Source organism: Excalfactoria chinensis, chromosome 2, assembly GCF_039878825.1.
Source record: "Excalfactoria chinensis isolate bCotChi1 chromosome 2, bCotChi1.hap2, whole genome shotgun sequence".
Classification (NCBI taxonomy): domain Eukaryota; kingdom Metazoa; phylum Chordata; class Aves; order Galliformes; family Phasianidae; genus Excalfactoria; species Excalfactoria chinensis.
Window position 1 is genome coordinate 73,061,096 of NC_092826.1, and position 16,814 is coordinate 73,077,909.

General features: G+C 33.5%; 1 long non-coding RNA gene across 1 annotated transcript; it reads right to left on the minus strand.

Annotated features, from left to right (window-relative positions):
- Nucleotides 1-12,977: 12,977 nt before the first annotated feature.
- On the minus strand, nt 12,978-15,147 carry LOC140249226 (uncharacterized). The gene is made up of 3 exons (XR_011902968.1): nt 15,049-15,147; nt 13,896-13,951; nt 12,978-13,284 (listed from the first exon to the last, which is right to left on the minus strand). It is a non-coding gene; the product is annotated as an uncharacterized lncRNA (long non-coding RNA).
- Between the last annotated feature and the right edge of the window lie 1,667 nt (nt 15,148-16,814).

Consider the following 16,814-nt stretch of genomic DNA (forward strand, 5'->3'; position numbering starts at 1 on the left):
TTCACAAGACACAGTACAGTGTCTACAAGCTGAGATAACAATTTGTAGCCTACCACCTTTTTGTATTCACCAGTCTGTTTTCAGCTGGGTCTGAAAAAGAAAAGTGTACAGAAAGCAGAAATATTCCATACAAGTGTGTTTCTAAAGATATTTTATTATTATTATTATTTTAAATGAAACATGATGTTTTAAAGTGAACAAATGAATGATGGAGTAGATAAAAACATTCTCACTCTAACACCAATATGAAACGACCCCAGCCAAAACTGTGCTAATAGGAAGTGATACAAAAATCCTCAGTTGAACATTATATTAAAAACGCTTCAAAGACATTACTTGAGGGAATCCAGTTGTATTGCTTTTCCTTTTGATAAAATTTGATAAGGTCATTTGGTGCCAAATTACATATCACCCCTAAGCAAAATTAAAGTTTTTGACATAGGGTGGCATCTGGGAAATGAAAAGATGGTTGAAACCTCTTTGAAACCTCTTCAAGAGTATTTGAAAAATATTTCATAACTCATGTATTCTTAGCAGCCCTAGGGACCTTATTTGCTCTACCTGAAGTAGTCTCACCTCAATAGTGCTAACACAGCAGTGCATTTTTTGTGCTTAAATAGGCCCTTTTTGGGGCCTATTTTAGGATTTTCAGTATTAAACTGATTTGCTGGAAAATTTTATTCTAAGATAAAATGCCATAAAATCAGAGCAGGGCACATTTTCAGTAACCAAATAACAGCAATAATAATAATAAGTAAATACATTGATTATTTTGATAATAAATGTAAGATTTTTGACATAAGCTCTATCAATCTGGATTAAAATGGACAATGGAGAAGTGTTAGTAATAAGTTATTTCCTTTTTCTTGAAGAATCAAAATATTAGGACTCTATTCCAGGATATGAGACAACTTAATTCATTTCCAGCTGCCACCGGGTGATATCTGAAGTCATATTCTAAGGACTGTCAGCCATTTTGGCAAAGGAAAAGATTCTGAAAAATCTGTATTTGTGATGTTCCATGTTCTATGAATGAACAAACATTATCTATAGCAGAGCCTAAAGTCCTGCTTCACAGAGGAATGTCTTTGGATAAAGCTAGGAGATACTGTCATTTTTGCTATGGGAATATCTTAACTATTTTACATAAATTGAATGAAGAACCCTGGAGCTCTTCTACAAGACCAGAACATAGAGAAATGAAGTTTTTAGATCATAAATATGTAAAATTCCACCACAAGAGGAAGCTGAATATATTCATAATAAGTGTCAGAACCAATAAACTGGCAGAAGGAAAAAACAAACAAACAAAAAATGAAAGAAAGAGGAATATCACTTGTATCCTTGTATCTTCTGTGAAAAAAAGGATTTTCTGGTGTTTTACTTTCTTCTCCCCAATAGCATCTTAAACATCCATACCATGAAAATACACTTGTATTTTCTTGTCAAGTGGAGTTCCTATAAAATTAAAATAAAAAATCTCAAAAATACAGTTCCCAAAAAGAAGAAATGTATTTATCTACCATTCCTAAATAGGATGGGATTTTCAACAAGTCTCAGTCCACATAGTACATTTTATATTGCAAAAGTGATCAGATTTAAAAATAATATTAATAAAAATAGAAAAGCAAGTAAGACAAGAGGAAGACCTGTGTAAGAGTTCTATGCCCTTATCTTAATTGTGTGTGTGTGAGAGAGAGAGAGAAAAGGAAGATCTGTATAGGAGTAGAATGTCCCTGTTGGAATTTGTGAATCTTGATTTCAAGCCTACTGTCTCCTGCTACATTATACATTTTTTCTGTTTTTGAAACAATGTTCATATGTGCAGTTGCCTTTCCCACCACTCTCCCCACTTGCACGTCATATTTGAAATATTCTATTGGCACTTAAAGAAAATGAAAATAAAGAAGATTTTGATTTTATCATTCGTCACCCAAATAGCAGTAGTTCATTTAACAAATGCCAATATCACATAGAGCATAGCAAGAGAAAGTTTAAATTGTTTCAGAGCTCAGGAAAGAAGAAATTACAGTAGAATCAAAACCTGAATGCTTTTGCCCTGCCTGTGATGAGAAATCTTCACAGAGACATTTCATAGGTCATTTGTATAGCAATTTAGCTTACAAATAGTGAGACAGACTTGTCTTACATCTGATTGACTCTGACTGTCTACTCCAGGAAAGAAAAACATATTGCTATATCTCTCCTGAGATTGTACATCTAATGACCATTCTCAGATATCTTGTACTATTCTTTTCTGGAAAAAAAAAAAGAAAAAAAAAAAAAAAAAAAAAATAGCCTATCTGTAAAGGCTGCATGCTGTAAAGACTGATGCATGGGGGAGAAATCAGAAAGCTAAGTGTTTTTTTTCTTTTTTTTTTTTTTTTTTTTTTTTTTTTTTTTTTTTTTTTTTAATTTACAATCTATCTGTTACCTTTCAAAAAACTTGTATGTATAAGGCTGCTTTTCACTTACTCAGCAAAAATTAGCTCAGTCCAAATACACATCGAAGTGCTTTACAGATAGAAAAATATGCATGAAACAATGTTTCATGTGCCAAGGACAAATGAAGAAACATTAGCTAAAGATGTATTGGCTTGTAACTCTTTTAATATCATCACTCCATATAAAAATGAATAATCTGTACTATTTGTCTGCTACAGACTCATTTAGCAAGTGGTCTACAAAGTGTTTTCTATTAGTTGCAAGATACTTCAACTTAAAAGAAGACATAAAATATTATTTACCTGACTTTTATAGCAAACATAATGAAAATTTCTAAACCTCTGTGGATAATATTTTACAGAAAATGGATAACAATGACTGCATGTACAAAAATGTTGCAAGATACACAGGACATGGCAACAATTTCAATTATAGAATATATAGCATTGTGTTCCAACATTTGCAGATTATAAAATGAAATGTTATTGTGCCTGGCTGATACTGTCTGCAGGAGCAAAAGTAGTCATCCACAATAAAGGACCAGATGCAGTACAAGGGAACACAGTTTTGAGCACAAAAATCAGTGAGGCATGACTGCAATTTGAAAGACCATTTCACGTTTGTTTCTTTCTAAAGCTGCCTTTAGGAATGAGAGACAAAGGAGCACAGAAAAGGTGTTTTGTTTCAGTCTAACATGAGTATATTTTGAAACTGAACAAACTGGTTCTAGGAGAACTGTTGTGCAAGGATGCCATTTTTTATGAGTAGTATGCATATGTGGTTTTCTTTAAGACTGACTATCAAGGCAGAAACATTAAAACCATTACACAAACACTTCAATTTTGTTTGCCACTGTAAGTTCTTACACACACACACACACAAAAAAAAAGGTGATTTCAAAAACTAAGTTGCTAAGCTTTTTCCAGAAATGAGGATGATCTGAAAGCTGCCAACAGAAGTAGCCTGACACAGACTCCTTTAGCCATGATTCATAATGAGCAAGTTATTCCCTGATTCCGAAGAGAGTAATGAACATCGAGACTGAATTAGTTGTATGTGAAATGAACATGTGATGATGCATGTATAGAGGGGCTTTGATTTTCAAATGATTTCAACAATGCACTTTTGTTAGGTAAAGCTGCTCTTTGTGCCACCTCATGCTAATAATAAGCTCAAATTTCAGTATGAATTTCAAAAATTTCCTAGCAGGAAATTCAATAGATTTATAGTAAAATGTCATTAAATATAAAAAGCTATCTGTGTCACTTGGTGGCCTTACAATAAGGAAAATGCCGAGTTCTACTTCAGTGCCCTGGCTCGGTTGGGATCCCATCATGGAACACAATGAATGCTCATACTGCAAATTCCTATAAAATCAAGCGTGCCAAAGTGTACACGGGCTTAAATTTCTGTATTTAAAATAGCAAATAAATTCATTTTATGTTCTTTTATCAGGTTTTCTCATTTCCTTCAGTCAGCACATACTGCCGTACAAACACACTGGGGTCGCTAGTTGCTGTCTATGCAGACTGTCAGCCTGCAGCTGCAGATAACTTTCTTCTTCCTCTTCTATGGTGCAAATCATTTGACAGAACAGTGTCTGTTGAATTGCATCTTTGCCTGGAAACACTGTGCTTAGAGCAAAGCAGAGGAGTTGAGTTGTTCTTTTAAATGAACTTGAATTTTGAACAATTTCTTCTGTGAGTCTTTTTTTTAATATTCTTTTTCATAGTACACTTATAGCAAGCTCAGAGGGACATGGCAATGTGTCTGCAAAACACAGGTAATTCTCCATTCTCTGTACTTCAAAATCACCCTACAAAGGCAATCTGTCTAACTAAAGCTATTTGGACATATACAAGGTCTCTGCGGAGTTGTAGTTGACAGTAGGAAGCACTAACCCAGGTACTGATGGTGTGATGTCAGAGCACAAGAGTGTAGAATCCTGGTTTTCAAAATGCTGAGCTGAAAGTTATCATCCACTATATCCAGCACTGAAATTCTTGGGCATATGCAGTTTTCTGACATTTGCTTTATGCAACTATCACATTCCTATTAGACACTGAAAATCCTTTACATCCTTCATAATTTACTCTTGAATTTAGGGAGCAAATAACATTTATTATATGCAATAGGATAATTATGAAGAGAATAGTTTTTCCTAAATAGTATTTCCTTTATGTGATACGTTCTCATTTATATCTGAATGATAAATCTTAGGGCATTTGACATGCATACTTCCTTTATAATAATGCTTACATAGTTTGATCTGTAGTTCGTTTGCTGAGTAACAGAGCAGAATCAAGCACAAGCTGTTTATCATACCATGAATGGAAAAGTGGGACAGTGGCAGAAGAAGGTATTTTTTGGGTGTGCTTAATTTCTTTTGCAAACATTCCCCAAAGCACTGACTGCAGGCATTTGAATGATTTGTAACAACAAGAAAACTTGCTACATTAATATTTAATAGACTCAGCAAAGGCAACACAACATGCAAAATGAGCGATTTGTGTACAGAATGTCAATATGAATCACGGCATGTGGGAAAAAGAATTTAATTAGTATCACTGTCTTTCTGAAAAAAGAATCAGAGCAAATAAATCTTTGTCAAATATGGGAAACATTCCCTATCTGCAAAAATTCTACACTTTTCTCATGTTCATTTAATACAACCATTCATACAGAGAAATTATTTCTGAAATTACATAATACACTTGATGTGGCAGACATTCAGAGCTTAATTAGTGATATATATAAACACTATAGGAAGCAAGTATAAAGGCTAACAACTGTAATGTGAAAGACATGAAAAGTTTGATCATCAGTGAATAGCGAAGTAAGAGAGGTTACTGATGACAGGAAAGGTACACTAACAAGAATTCTTGGGATCATAAAGGAAGTGTGTCATGTAGAGATACAGTACTGACTACTTTTCATGCTAGTGTTGTTGGTTTACATGGCTCTCTGTGAAGATATTCATACTCATTTTACCTTAAAGTCATGTACAAAGGTACTGACCTGTTTTCTATTGCTGGCTAGATTTCTTGTGTTTTTAGTGTTCTTTTCTGAAATTGTTATTTACCGTAACTTATAAAAAGAAATGTTTATTTTAGAGGTGGGTGACAGGAGTAGACCTATTTGTTACAGTAAATAATACATATATTGTGTTAACTTTGGTGACCTGCTTTATCTAAACCAGGAACTTGTTTTCTCTTATTAACTACTCAGAGCAGAAATTTGAAATAGGAAAATATATTCCCTTGGGGGAAATGTCAGACCTCAAATATATAAATCATGAGAGAACTTAGTCTAATTTAGTAGAATTTGTTTATCTTATAATACGTATTATTATAAAAATTATTTCTTTAAATGTCTGCTTGGAAAACTTCTCAAAGAATTATATATATATATATACATATATATATATATATATGAATATATATATATATATATATATATTATTTTTTTTCCTAAGGGTAAAATCTTGCTGACTTCCAAATGATCAGTGATTCATTCAGTATGTTCATGTTCAGATTTTTATATAACTACTGTGTGATATCACTGAGGCTATTGTACAAGTAGGCAAAAAAACAACAACAAAACAATCAAAAACAAAACAAAACTAAAAACCCTGATATAATTGTTTAAGAGTCATTTAAATATAAAATATCTGTATTAAGTCAAAGATTAAACAATTGCCTGTTATATATATTATAATATATATATATATATAAATTATATATATACACACACAAATATATATATTATATATATATAACAAGAATATATATTAACTCCAGAACATAGCTGTATGAAAAGTTATTATTTATCAGCATGAAAAAATGTAAAGGGTTTTGAAACTCAACCTCCTAGTTACATAACCACACTTAAAAACCACACCTAATCATGAGATAGGATCCTGATGGGCATAGTTTCAAAAGCTGAATAAATCCTTGAGTATATTTTGTATTTCAATACTACCAAGTACCTCTGTAAAAATATTCTCATGGCCTACTTTTAAAAAATACTGAGACCACTGTAACTTCTAAGACTTTTAAAATTCTCTGTATCCTTTTTGATTTATGTATGCCAATCGCTTAACAACATATAAGGTTTCTTTTATGTGAAGGTATAAAGCTTTTTACATATTGAACCCACTTCTGCTTATAATTTTTCCTCACTTGACACTACTATATTTGTGTTTTCCACAATGTGTAGATTTTTAAAATTGCTGATCTGTAACTGAAATCTCATCATGGAAAGAGAACAAAAAAAAAAAAAAAAACAAAAAATCTAGACAGTCTTTATATTTCTACTAATCTTCCAGAGACTGTACAAACATTTTATTTTAGTAGCATCATTTCAGAGATGTTGGTATTCCATCAGTAAAAAAGGGATTCAGCAAGTATGAAAATGTCCATTTTCCTTGCAAATTGTTGGACAAGTCTGTCATTTATCAATTTGGACTTTGTGATTTATTACTACTGTAAAATTACTGACTATTAAAGTCAGCAAACTGAGCAAGATTATTATGAAAATATCTAAGAAGCAAAGCTATGAGATTACTAGTGGCTTGAAATACAGCTGCATATTAAATGACTATTTAAACACATAAAGGAATCTGGATGTGATTTAAGAGTGAATATTCTAATAGATTTAGTAACACAGGCTCACACTAAATACAAAATAAATAAGCAAATAAATAAATATGCGACTGCAAACTCAGGTCTTGCTAAAAACTTATTGTGAGGCTTTCCTTAGGGAGCAAAGTTTCCTATTATAACTGAAATGGACAAATTATCACATACACAAATCAAACTTTTCTATGAAAAAGAAAATCTAAGTCAATCTCAAGAAAGAAAAAGCTCTGTAAGTACAAAAGAAGCTTCCATATAACTGCAAATGTTAGTGTGCAGATCTAATTTGGTACAAACATTCTACTGTAAAGTTTAATATTAAAAGAAAATAATGGGACAGACATACAATTATGTTTGCTTATCTAGAGTTTCCATAGACATTTTGAACCATACAGAAGAGAAATAGTAAAGGGATATGTCCTGTATTAACTTCAATTATGAAGTCCAGAACTTATGTCCTTGGACATAAATCATAATTAAAAAAAAAATATTTACAGAAAATACAATGAGATATTCTGTGTTAGGTTAAAATAAACAAACAAACAACAACAACAGCAATCTACTAAAAACTTCAAACATTTTTTCAGCAGAACAAAGAAAAAGAAGAAAAGATTTCAAAAAAATGATGAATAAAAGAAGACTCCATTATGACATTCTCCAACTGGCATTTCATTCTAGTCCTTCTTTCTTTCCTTTGTGAAATCATTTTTATGCTCTGCATGTTAAAGAATACAAAGCTACTTCTGGATTTTATTTTTTCTAGTGGACAGGTGCTAACCACTAAAACAGTCATTGTAGGTTCTTAAGTTCTTCATTAGATCTAGTCTTAATCCTACTCCTTGTTGCATGTAGGCTTTATGTCATTCACGGAAAGGTTTTATACAGAGGAAGATAAATCTATTTTTGCTGTCATTGGTAATTTGAAAAGAAGACTTAAAGAGTAACTTGTGCATTAATGCCATGCCTGTGGGATATTTATATGAACCCTTTAAATCAAACCCTTCAAATGAACCTGCTAATCCTATAGAAAAGACAACCGTATATTCAGCTAAATTTATTATTCATGCCATAATGATTTATGGATATTTTTACAAGTTACAGCCCATGTGTTGTCATGTCTTTTTGAAGACGTTTCTTTGGATTAGCTATGCAAGTGCATGGATATTTCTCATAAGATGCTTAGCAAGTGACATCATTTAACTCAGGATTACCTTCAGCTTTTTGATCAGAGAAGATGCTTCTGTAGACAGATGATCTCTAAACTGCAGCTTTACTTCAGACAAAATGGAATGGATGTTCCTTGAGAAGCTTACTTCAGATATTTTTTATTATTACTCCTATAAACCCATGAAACAATGTGAATTCAGCATTATGAATTCAGATGCAAGCTACATAATTTTATAAAAGATTTTCTAAGATTTGTAAAAAGTAGCTTGTTAAACTGTATGGAAAGTTTTACTAACAAATCTAAGAGCTCTTGTGGCAGTTAATTCTTTTGAAAGATGTAGAATAAGGTATGGATTTGGGAGACAGCCAAACAGAAGAAAACAGAAAAAAAGAAAAGCTTAACAATGGTATGATTAGGGAGGAAACTAACTCAAAACTTAACAAGTGGTAACAATTGAATTTGTCTTAGTGTTAATTCTATATGTTGAATCCTTCACTTTTAAGCAGAATAATTAGACAGCCTGAAAGTTTATATCTTATATCAATATATTTATATATTTATGTTTTCTGGTATTTTTGGTCTTTCACTGATAGCAATAACATAGTTAAAAAGCAATTTACGTGCTTTATATTTAATATAATTTGCCATAACTGGAAAAGGAAGGCAGCAGTAAGTGAAGACAAACACTATATCACAAAGACATCCCACTTTCCAAAATGAAGACCATCTGACTTTTTGCACTGAAACAATGAAGCAGTTGCCAGACTACAAAGACAGAAAATGGTACCTTTTTGGTTTGATGTCAGCTTGTTAGTCTCAAAGGAAAGATCACTAATGGAATAATAGCCAATCACATTCTTCTCTCCAGAGAGGAAGGATGAAACCAAAAACGTGAATGTTGACAAGAACTGCCCTAGTAATCCAATTGATTCAATTTCCATCTAGTCCAAATTGTTTTTGTTACTACAAATAAAATGAGACAATTTGTTTGAGGCTGTGAGACAACATATCTAAGGCCATCAATATGAATAATGAGGATACTCAAGAGAGAAAGAGAAATGCAGTGAGAATCGTGCTTTCTTGAATAGTTCAAAATATGAGGCTGAAAAAGCGAAGAGAGATATAACCGGACTGTAAGTTTGCATCTTTCCCTCAAGTGTTTGCTCTTTTCCTTCAAGACTGGATGGTTTTGTTTAGCTATGGACTGCATATTATAGACATAGGTTCTTTATACATACACCTTGTTATTTCTCAGAGATAGCTGCAGCTAGAACAGAGACTAGGAAATTAAATCATACATTTCTTTAATTCTTTCTTCTTCAATTTTTTAATTTCTTTTTTTTTTTTTTTTTTTTTTTTTTTTTTTCCTCTCTTTTGAATTTGGAGAAGGTCTTTTGCCTGTTCAACACAAAATGTTTCCAATACTGTAGCAATCATTAGGGATGATGTATAGGGTTATGAAATTAGTAAGAATGAAACTAGTATTTAGTAATTAAAAAAGGACTTATCTTCTAAGAGTTAGCCCAATCTCCACTTGAAACTGTGAACTGTCAGCATCTGCAGTATTCTGTAGGAAGAAGTTTCATGGCTCACTTACTCATTGCATGGAGAATACACCCACCTCATTCTATTTGTTCTGGATCTAGTACTTATTTGGTTGGTTTGGTATGTATTCCCCTCATGCCGAAACAGTGGAGAAAGTGATCCTTGTCTATTCTCTCCACATCTCTGATAGTGCTGAAGATCTGTGTCCCTTCTGCCTCTTTGGAGTCAACTTGTTTTTAAACTAATCCTGCTTTAGTCATTTCACACGCAGAAGCCTTTTTGTATTTTGCAATGTATACACTAACCCGAACATCCTGCTGTTCTACTACACTCCTTCTGAGATGAATGGACCAACACAGCACATACTAATCGAGCATGAAGCATTGATTTATACATTCATATGTTCTCGGCTTTGCTCTCTCTTCTGTTCTAAGTAATATCTGAACTAAAATTATTTTTTTACCCCATGCTGAGCAACTAGTTGAGAACTGGTGTTATCCTTCGTATTATCCAATGTATGTCAAAGTCAACATTTCTTAATAGCAACAGACAGGAGTACAAAATTTGATATGCAAGACTGAGATTGTTTCTTCTCTATTGTGCATTGTTTTCCTTGGAATAGCAGGGGTCTAGGTAGATTGCACAACAGTCCAATACACACATTCCTATCACACAGGTTGGCAATTGCAGTCTATCATAAGCTTGCTAATGGGCTTCTAGACTTGTGGAGTAAGCTCTTTGCCTGAACACTTGTACATATCTCAAGTAAGACTGGCAGGCCATGACAAGCAGTAGACTACTGTGTTTACAAACTTAAGAGTATATAAAGCTGTTAAAAGTAAATTTCTGTATTAAGTTTAGAGCCCCTTCTTTGCTGTGTAAACACAGCAGCTCAAATTGTTTTGCCTTCCAGAACCATCTGCGCTTCCCAACTGATCTTCACAGTACATGAGAGAAAAAAGGATATAAATTATCAAGCACTGCTTAACACACGCAAAAATTATATGGATTGATGAGCCTCTCTGCAGCGTAGGAGACATGACGCTATGTTTCAGATAATTAATTGATTTCAGAATTTACTGAAGGACAGTAATATTTCTATCAGACATAATACTGAGATGGAGTATTGCCATGATGTTTTAAATTCACAATGTGTGGAGTGTTCTTAATCTCTCTGTCTTACAGAATCTGTTTTCTTGCAATAGTTTCTATTTATTTCTATTTGAGTCTCTTACATGAAGAGACATAGCATGTCTATTGGCAATAGTTAAATTTTAGAAGGATTTATGAGGTGATTGCCATGCATACATAGTCACAAAAAGTGCAGGAAGAATATTAGATTTCTTATCCTTTCACTTTTTCCTACTTTAGATGTTTCTTAATAATATAACCAATTAGACAACAAATACTAAAGCACTGCAAATTTTAGATCATGCCATTCTTTGTTAAGGACTGTCCTAAGCTTTTGTTTGTACTGCAGAGAACAATATAGACTTTTTCCTTTAGTTTTTTTTCCCCTCACACTGAACTACAGGCTTCTCTAGGATCAATATTATGCCTCTTGATTAGGAGACATTAAATCACATCAGCAACTTCCCCCACCCTTCTTTGTAAATATGATTTATTAGGAAAGAAGGTGAATTACATTATATCAAGAAGTGAATGCACATGACTATTCTGTTGACGTATAAGCAAAATTTATGTATAAATTTCTTACGCATAAATTTTCCCTTTTTTTTCCTTTGAGTTTAAGATTTGGTACTCAAGTTCTTTCAAAATGAAATACGCTCAGTTAAATGAACTTACTAAAGAAACTATCAGAACAATGTAGCGTTTTTCTTCTATTTAACTGTAGAGCAGGCTAATGACAGTGCCCATGCCAGACAAGATTTCTGTGAATATACACTACTGGTGTCTCATTGGGTATGTGTTAAAACCATAGTGTGGCATTCGGTCATACACATCTTACCCACTATTACATTTATAACATCCTTTAAGAAAGTATAGGTTAAGAACTGAGCTTCCAAAAGATAGCAAACCAGTTTATTTGTATATTAGTAAGAACTGAAAAGAGAACTTCTCAACGGAGGGAAAAAGCATTACATAAATACTGCAGAAAGCTTCATACTCACAGAAAAGAATAGCTGTTACAAATTGGATCTCATGTGATTTCATGTTTGGAATTTGTAGTAAAAGCATCCAGATGGTGCAGTAAGAGATAGTTCTAAAAAAACATAACAGGGATCCTTGCAGCAGTGACAACTTCAGCTCTTGCAAGTTGTTATTCCCTTATTCAGAGAGAATTTTGTGACAACAGCAGAGAAAATGAAAGTCTTTAAGGATTTATGACATGGTAATCTTAACCTTTTTCCATCCAGCTGAGATTGTTTCTTCTCAGGTGTAACGTAGTTGTTACTACATATTACCCTTTTCTTGCTTTCCCCTTACACAAGAGCAGTTTCTAAACGTGCTCACAAAGAGATATTCATTCAGTCAGGATAAGGAAAATAATGGATAGGATTACACTCCTGGACATACGCTCTTCCTTTTATTACATAACTTCATTTTAACATCACTGGAATCATTACTATTGCCTCATAAATCCTGGTGATGATACCATTATCGCTTCTCGTCTACAAATGTAGTAGATGTTGATAGCATGGAGAATAATGAAGATACAGATCACACGACACTAAAATCAACTGAAATGCTTTAAAGTTAACTAAAAAGACAGCATGTAAAATATTACACAAGATATAAACCAGTTTTAAAGCTGGCTGCAAAACACTGGAAGGTCATCTACTCACAACACTTAATTTCTGAACTTTTCCACGGTAATTTAATTATATTGTTTGTGGTATCAAATCAGAAGGTTAAATTTCAGGGCTCACTTTGGTGTTTTGGTCAACTTTTGACCTTTAGGAATAGATTTTTGTAAAGCCTTACAAACATCTTAAAAAACAGGAGATTGTAAACAGTCTTAAATATACTTTTTTTTTTTTTTTTTTTCAATTTCTTATAAAGATAGGATTAAATACTATGTTTTTAATGATTAGGATATGAAATTTTATTGACTACACTACAACTATGAAGGATTTATTTAATGACAAATAGTTCGTGTCATAATTTTTCTCTCTTTGATACACAACCTAGTGTATATCCACAAAGATAAGAAACTGGAATATCTTTCTGATGGGAAAGAGCTGGAAATGCTTGACCCAGAGAAGAGAGGGCTCTGGGATGATCTTATAAATAGGCAAAGTGTATCAATTGCTGAAGGGAAGGTGCAAAGGGGTTGGATCCAGGCTCTTTTCAATGGCTCCCAACACCAGGACAAGAGACAGTGGGCCCAGCTAGAACATAGGAAATTCCATTTGAACATCAGGAAATGCTACTTTACTGTGCAGGAGATGGAAAAACTAAGCAGGCTGCCCAGAAGGGCGTGAAGACTCCTCCACTGAGATCTTCAGAAGCTTCCTGGACATGTTCCTAGGTAACATAATTAAGATGCTTTGCATTAGTAGAGACTGGACCAGATGGCTTCTAGAGGTCCCTTCCAACTTCAGCCATTTTGGGAACCTGTGACTAGAGATAAGCTTCCTGGCTTTTTCTATACATTGAGCTCCACTCCAGATACTGTAATGTAATACAAAAGAGAATCCAAAGGTAGTAAAAAATTCTATAGTCAAATTAACATTTTGACTGAGTCACTAAACTACAACTAAGATCACATCTGAAATACATCATATTCAGGGTTAGTATTGCTACCATGTTCCTTACACTTTTCAAGCGCTGTTTAAAAGCATTCCTCAAAGAAAGTGGCAAAAGTTATAAAAAAAGAAAAAATGAGAGCTCCACGGACAAGTGTATGAAGAAATAGCCATTCAGTATGTATATTTATGTATAACTAATCTCAGTGACATTAAAAATACTTTTAAATCTTCATGATGAGTGGAAATCAAACTCTATAAACTCAGAGTAGTTATAAAGCAGTTATGTTTAATCAGTACTACACACCACTGGATACAGGGGGGATATTCTCACCTAGCCTGCATACTGGAGGTCAAGAAAGGCACATACTTAACTCAGCACATACTTACTTCAGTAGCAGACAGGATTGTTTTTTCTAGTTATGCTGCAATGGCAGAATGGTGTTCTGTGGGAAAATTATAGTCAGATGTGTTACTCAGATAACATTAACATTAGTTCTTTACTTCCTGAGTAATTCCACTGAAAATGATGACACAATAACTGGGTTAAAGTGCTTCTCAGCATGATTGTGAGAATCCAGCCAGTTTCTCCTATCTACACTTTCAGTGCTTCAGAGTATAAAGTGTACACAACAGTGAAGTAAACTTCAGCAGAAACAAGTCAGAAAATAGTAACAATCAAGGGCTTTTTAAGTATATGACATTAATTTATCCTCTGAAAGAGGTGAAAGTCACTGTTTGGATGACACACAACAAAATATTTTCTCTAATCAAATGCACCTGTTTTGTCTGTTACCAAATTAGGCAGCCAGATTGAATCCTTTGGGAAAATTATATGTACTGGCAATGAACAAATATTCTCCTCACTGCAGAAAGGTCAGGCCTTTTTATTTAACTAAATATACGTTTCAGATTCTGCAGATGATCATCTACATTCTAATGTACACCTGAGTGAGAGCTTTACTTACACTAGCCATTAGATCATAGAACTACACAACATAAAGATTACACACTTACACAGTGTAAGTAAGCTTCAGTGAATAAGAAATGAAATCTTGACTGTCACCTATTCAAAAATTTAGTCAGATTTAAGCAAATTGAACTACGCAGAATGTGAACACAATATACAAACATTACAAGATAAACACTTTACGCAAACAAAATATAAAGAATTACATTTCCACTCAAAGAGGTTTTCCCCCAGTCACTGTATCAGTGAATTTAATTCATAATTAAAGAGAAGTATTCTTACAAAATTAATACATATGCAGCTATCAGTCTAAGATAATGATGAACTGATCATGCAAATATTGATCTTCTGGTTTATGCTGATCTCTTTAAAGACCAGTAATATGAAGATAAGAATTTCATGATTTTCACTCTTTTTAAACAGTAACTATGAGATAATATTGATCAATCAAAATTGCATACTTAACTAGCATTAATTACTAGTCATGAATGATAGATAATAACTAATGTTACATCTAGAAGTACTTTCATGTAAAAAGATATTTTTGCTTCATGTAATGTTCACTGAACCTACCGAGTCTCCAAACTGGACCACTAACTGAATAGTGATGCTGGAGAAAGGAAAAAGTATTACATACTAATACAGTTTTTCTGGTTGCTTCCACGAGCATCCTCATTCCACTAGGAGGCAACAAATGAATTTACTATTTTGGAGAGATCTTCTATAGTTCCAGTAGCAAATAACTAGTACTTTAAGAAATGAAGTTACTGAGAATCCAGTGGAAGTTTCCTAAGCAAAGACTTTTGGATGAGTAATTTGTAATTATGTAAACTACAGATTTCTGGAATTTACAAACAGTCACATTGTACAAAGTTTATTTTTGACAGTGATATTTATATACTAATAACTTCTATACATGTCACCTGGAAATGACTAGAATAAGTGGAATTAGTTTTAAAACTGAAACAGCATTTAAAATGCTTATTTTTTAAAAGTAAACCAGATAGTTCAAGACACATGTCCCTATATCTTGCGTTTGCAGCTTTCATTTAGTGACTCCCTAATTAAATCACTTGCAGTAAGTAAGTAGTACCTCAAAGCAAAGCCTGATCCACTCAGTCCTACTCAAAAGCATTTAATCATTCTTCATCAGATGTAGATGCTGGCATGTATCCTCTAATAGAGTCTCAAACAGTGTGGAAGGGGCTGTTTTAACTAAGCCCTTCACTGGAAAACAAACAAAAAACCCTCTTCTCCATACCTGCCCATGCATGTGAAGAACACCAACACAATGACTAGATTATCAGTGTGTGCATTTCAAAAATCAGATCATTTTTGTGTGGATGCTTGGATTATTTGTTTAACTGGTAAAGAAACACTGTTCTACTTTCATATTCTCCTGCTTCCCCTTTTATTCCTACATCAAAAACAAATCTAGATAATTCTGAAGGATCTAAATGTCTTCCAAATCCCAGTGCTTAGATTTGTGTCTGACACTGGCATTTACTTGATTTTCTAGGAGTCTTCTTCTACCACAAACACCTATTTTCTCAAAAGAGTTTTCAGTGCTGGTCTAACTCCAGATTATTAATTATTATTATAATTATTTTTAAAGACCATACCCAGCTGTCAAAACATAAAAAGCCAAAGAATATATAATGCATCATCATTCTTCCTACTCTTCCCTCTTTTCCTGCATTACTATATTTTATGTGGAAATCTTTAAGGTATCACAGGTACTTATGTGCCCCGGTGGCGCAGTGGTAGAATTGTTGCTTGCAACACTGGTGGCCCGGGGTTCGAATCCCCCTGTGGCATAAGGGGTAGAAGTGCCGCTTTGCTACACAGGGGGCTCGAAACCCAGGAGTTGGACTCGATGATCTCTAAGGTCCCTTCCAACTCACACAATACTGTGATACTGTGATACTTGGATTGCGAAAAATTTTTACATGCTTTACTTAGGGTATAATGTATTTCATAGAGGAACAGATGTCCTTTATATATGTGTAAGACATCACACAGTCTTTTCCATTACAATATGAAGAAGCATTAATAAAAAACGTGCAAATGGGCACTAAGAGTACATATAAAAACTGAAGATGCAAAATTGTAATGCTATAATGCAATGGAATTTATAGGAGGGTGGAGAGGTTCTTTGATTTATGTATACCCAGTGTAAGATTAAGAAACAATGGTTCAAATGTTGGTCCAATCAGTTTATTACAAGTCCTTAGGGAGATGGGGAAAGGGAGATGGGCAACAGGAAAGATAGGAAACATAAGCAAGGAGGCTTTGTAGAGAGCAAAAGAGATATTCACCACAGTGGGTCCAGCAGGGTA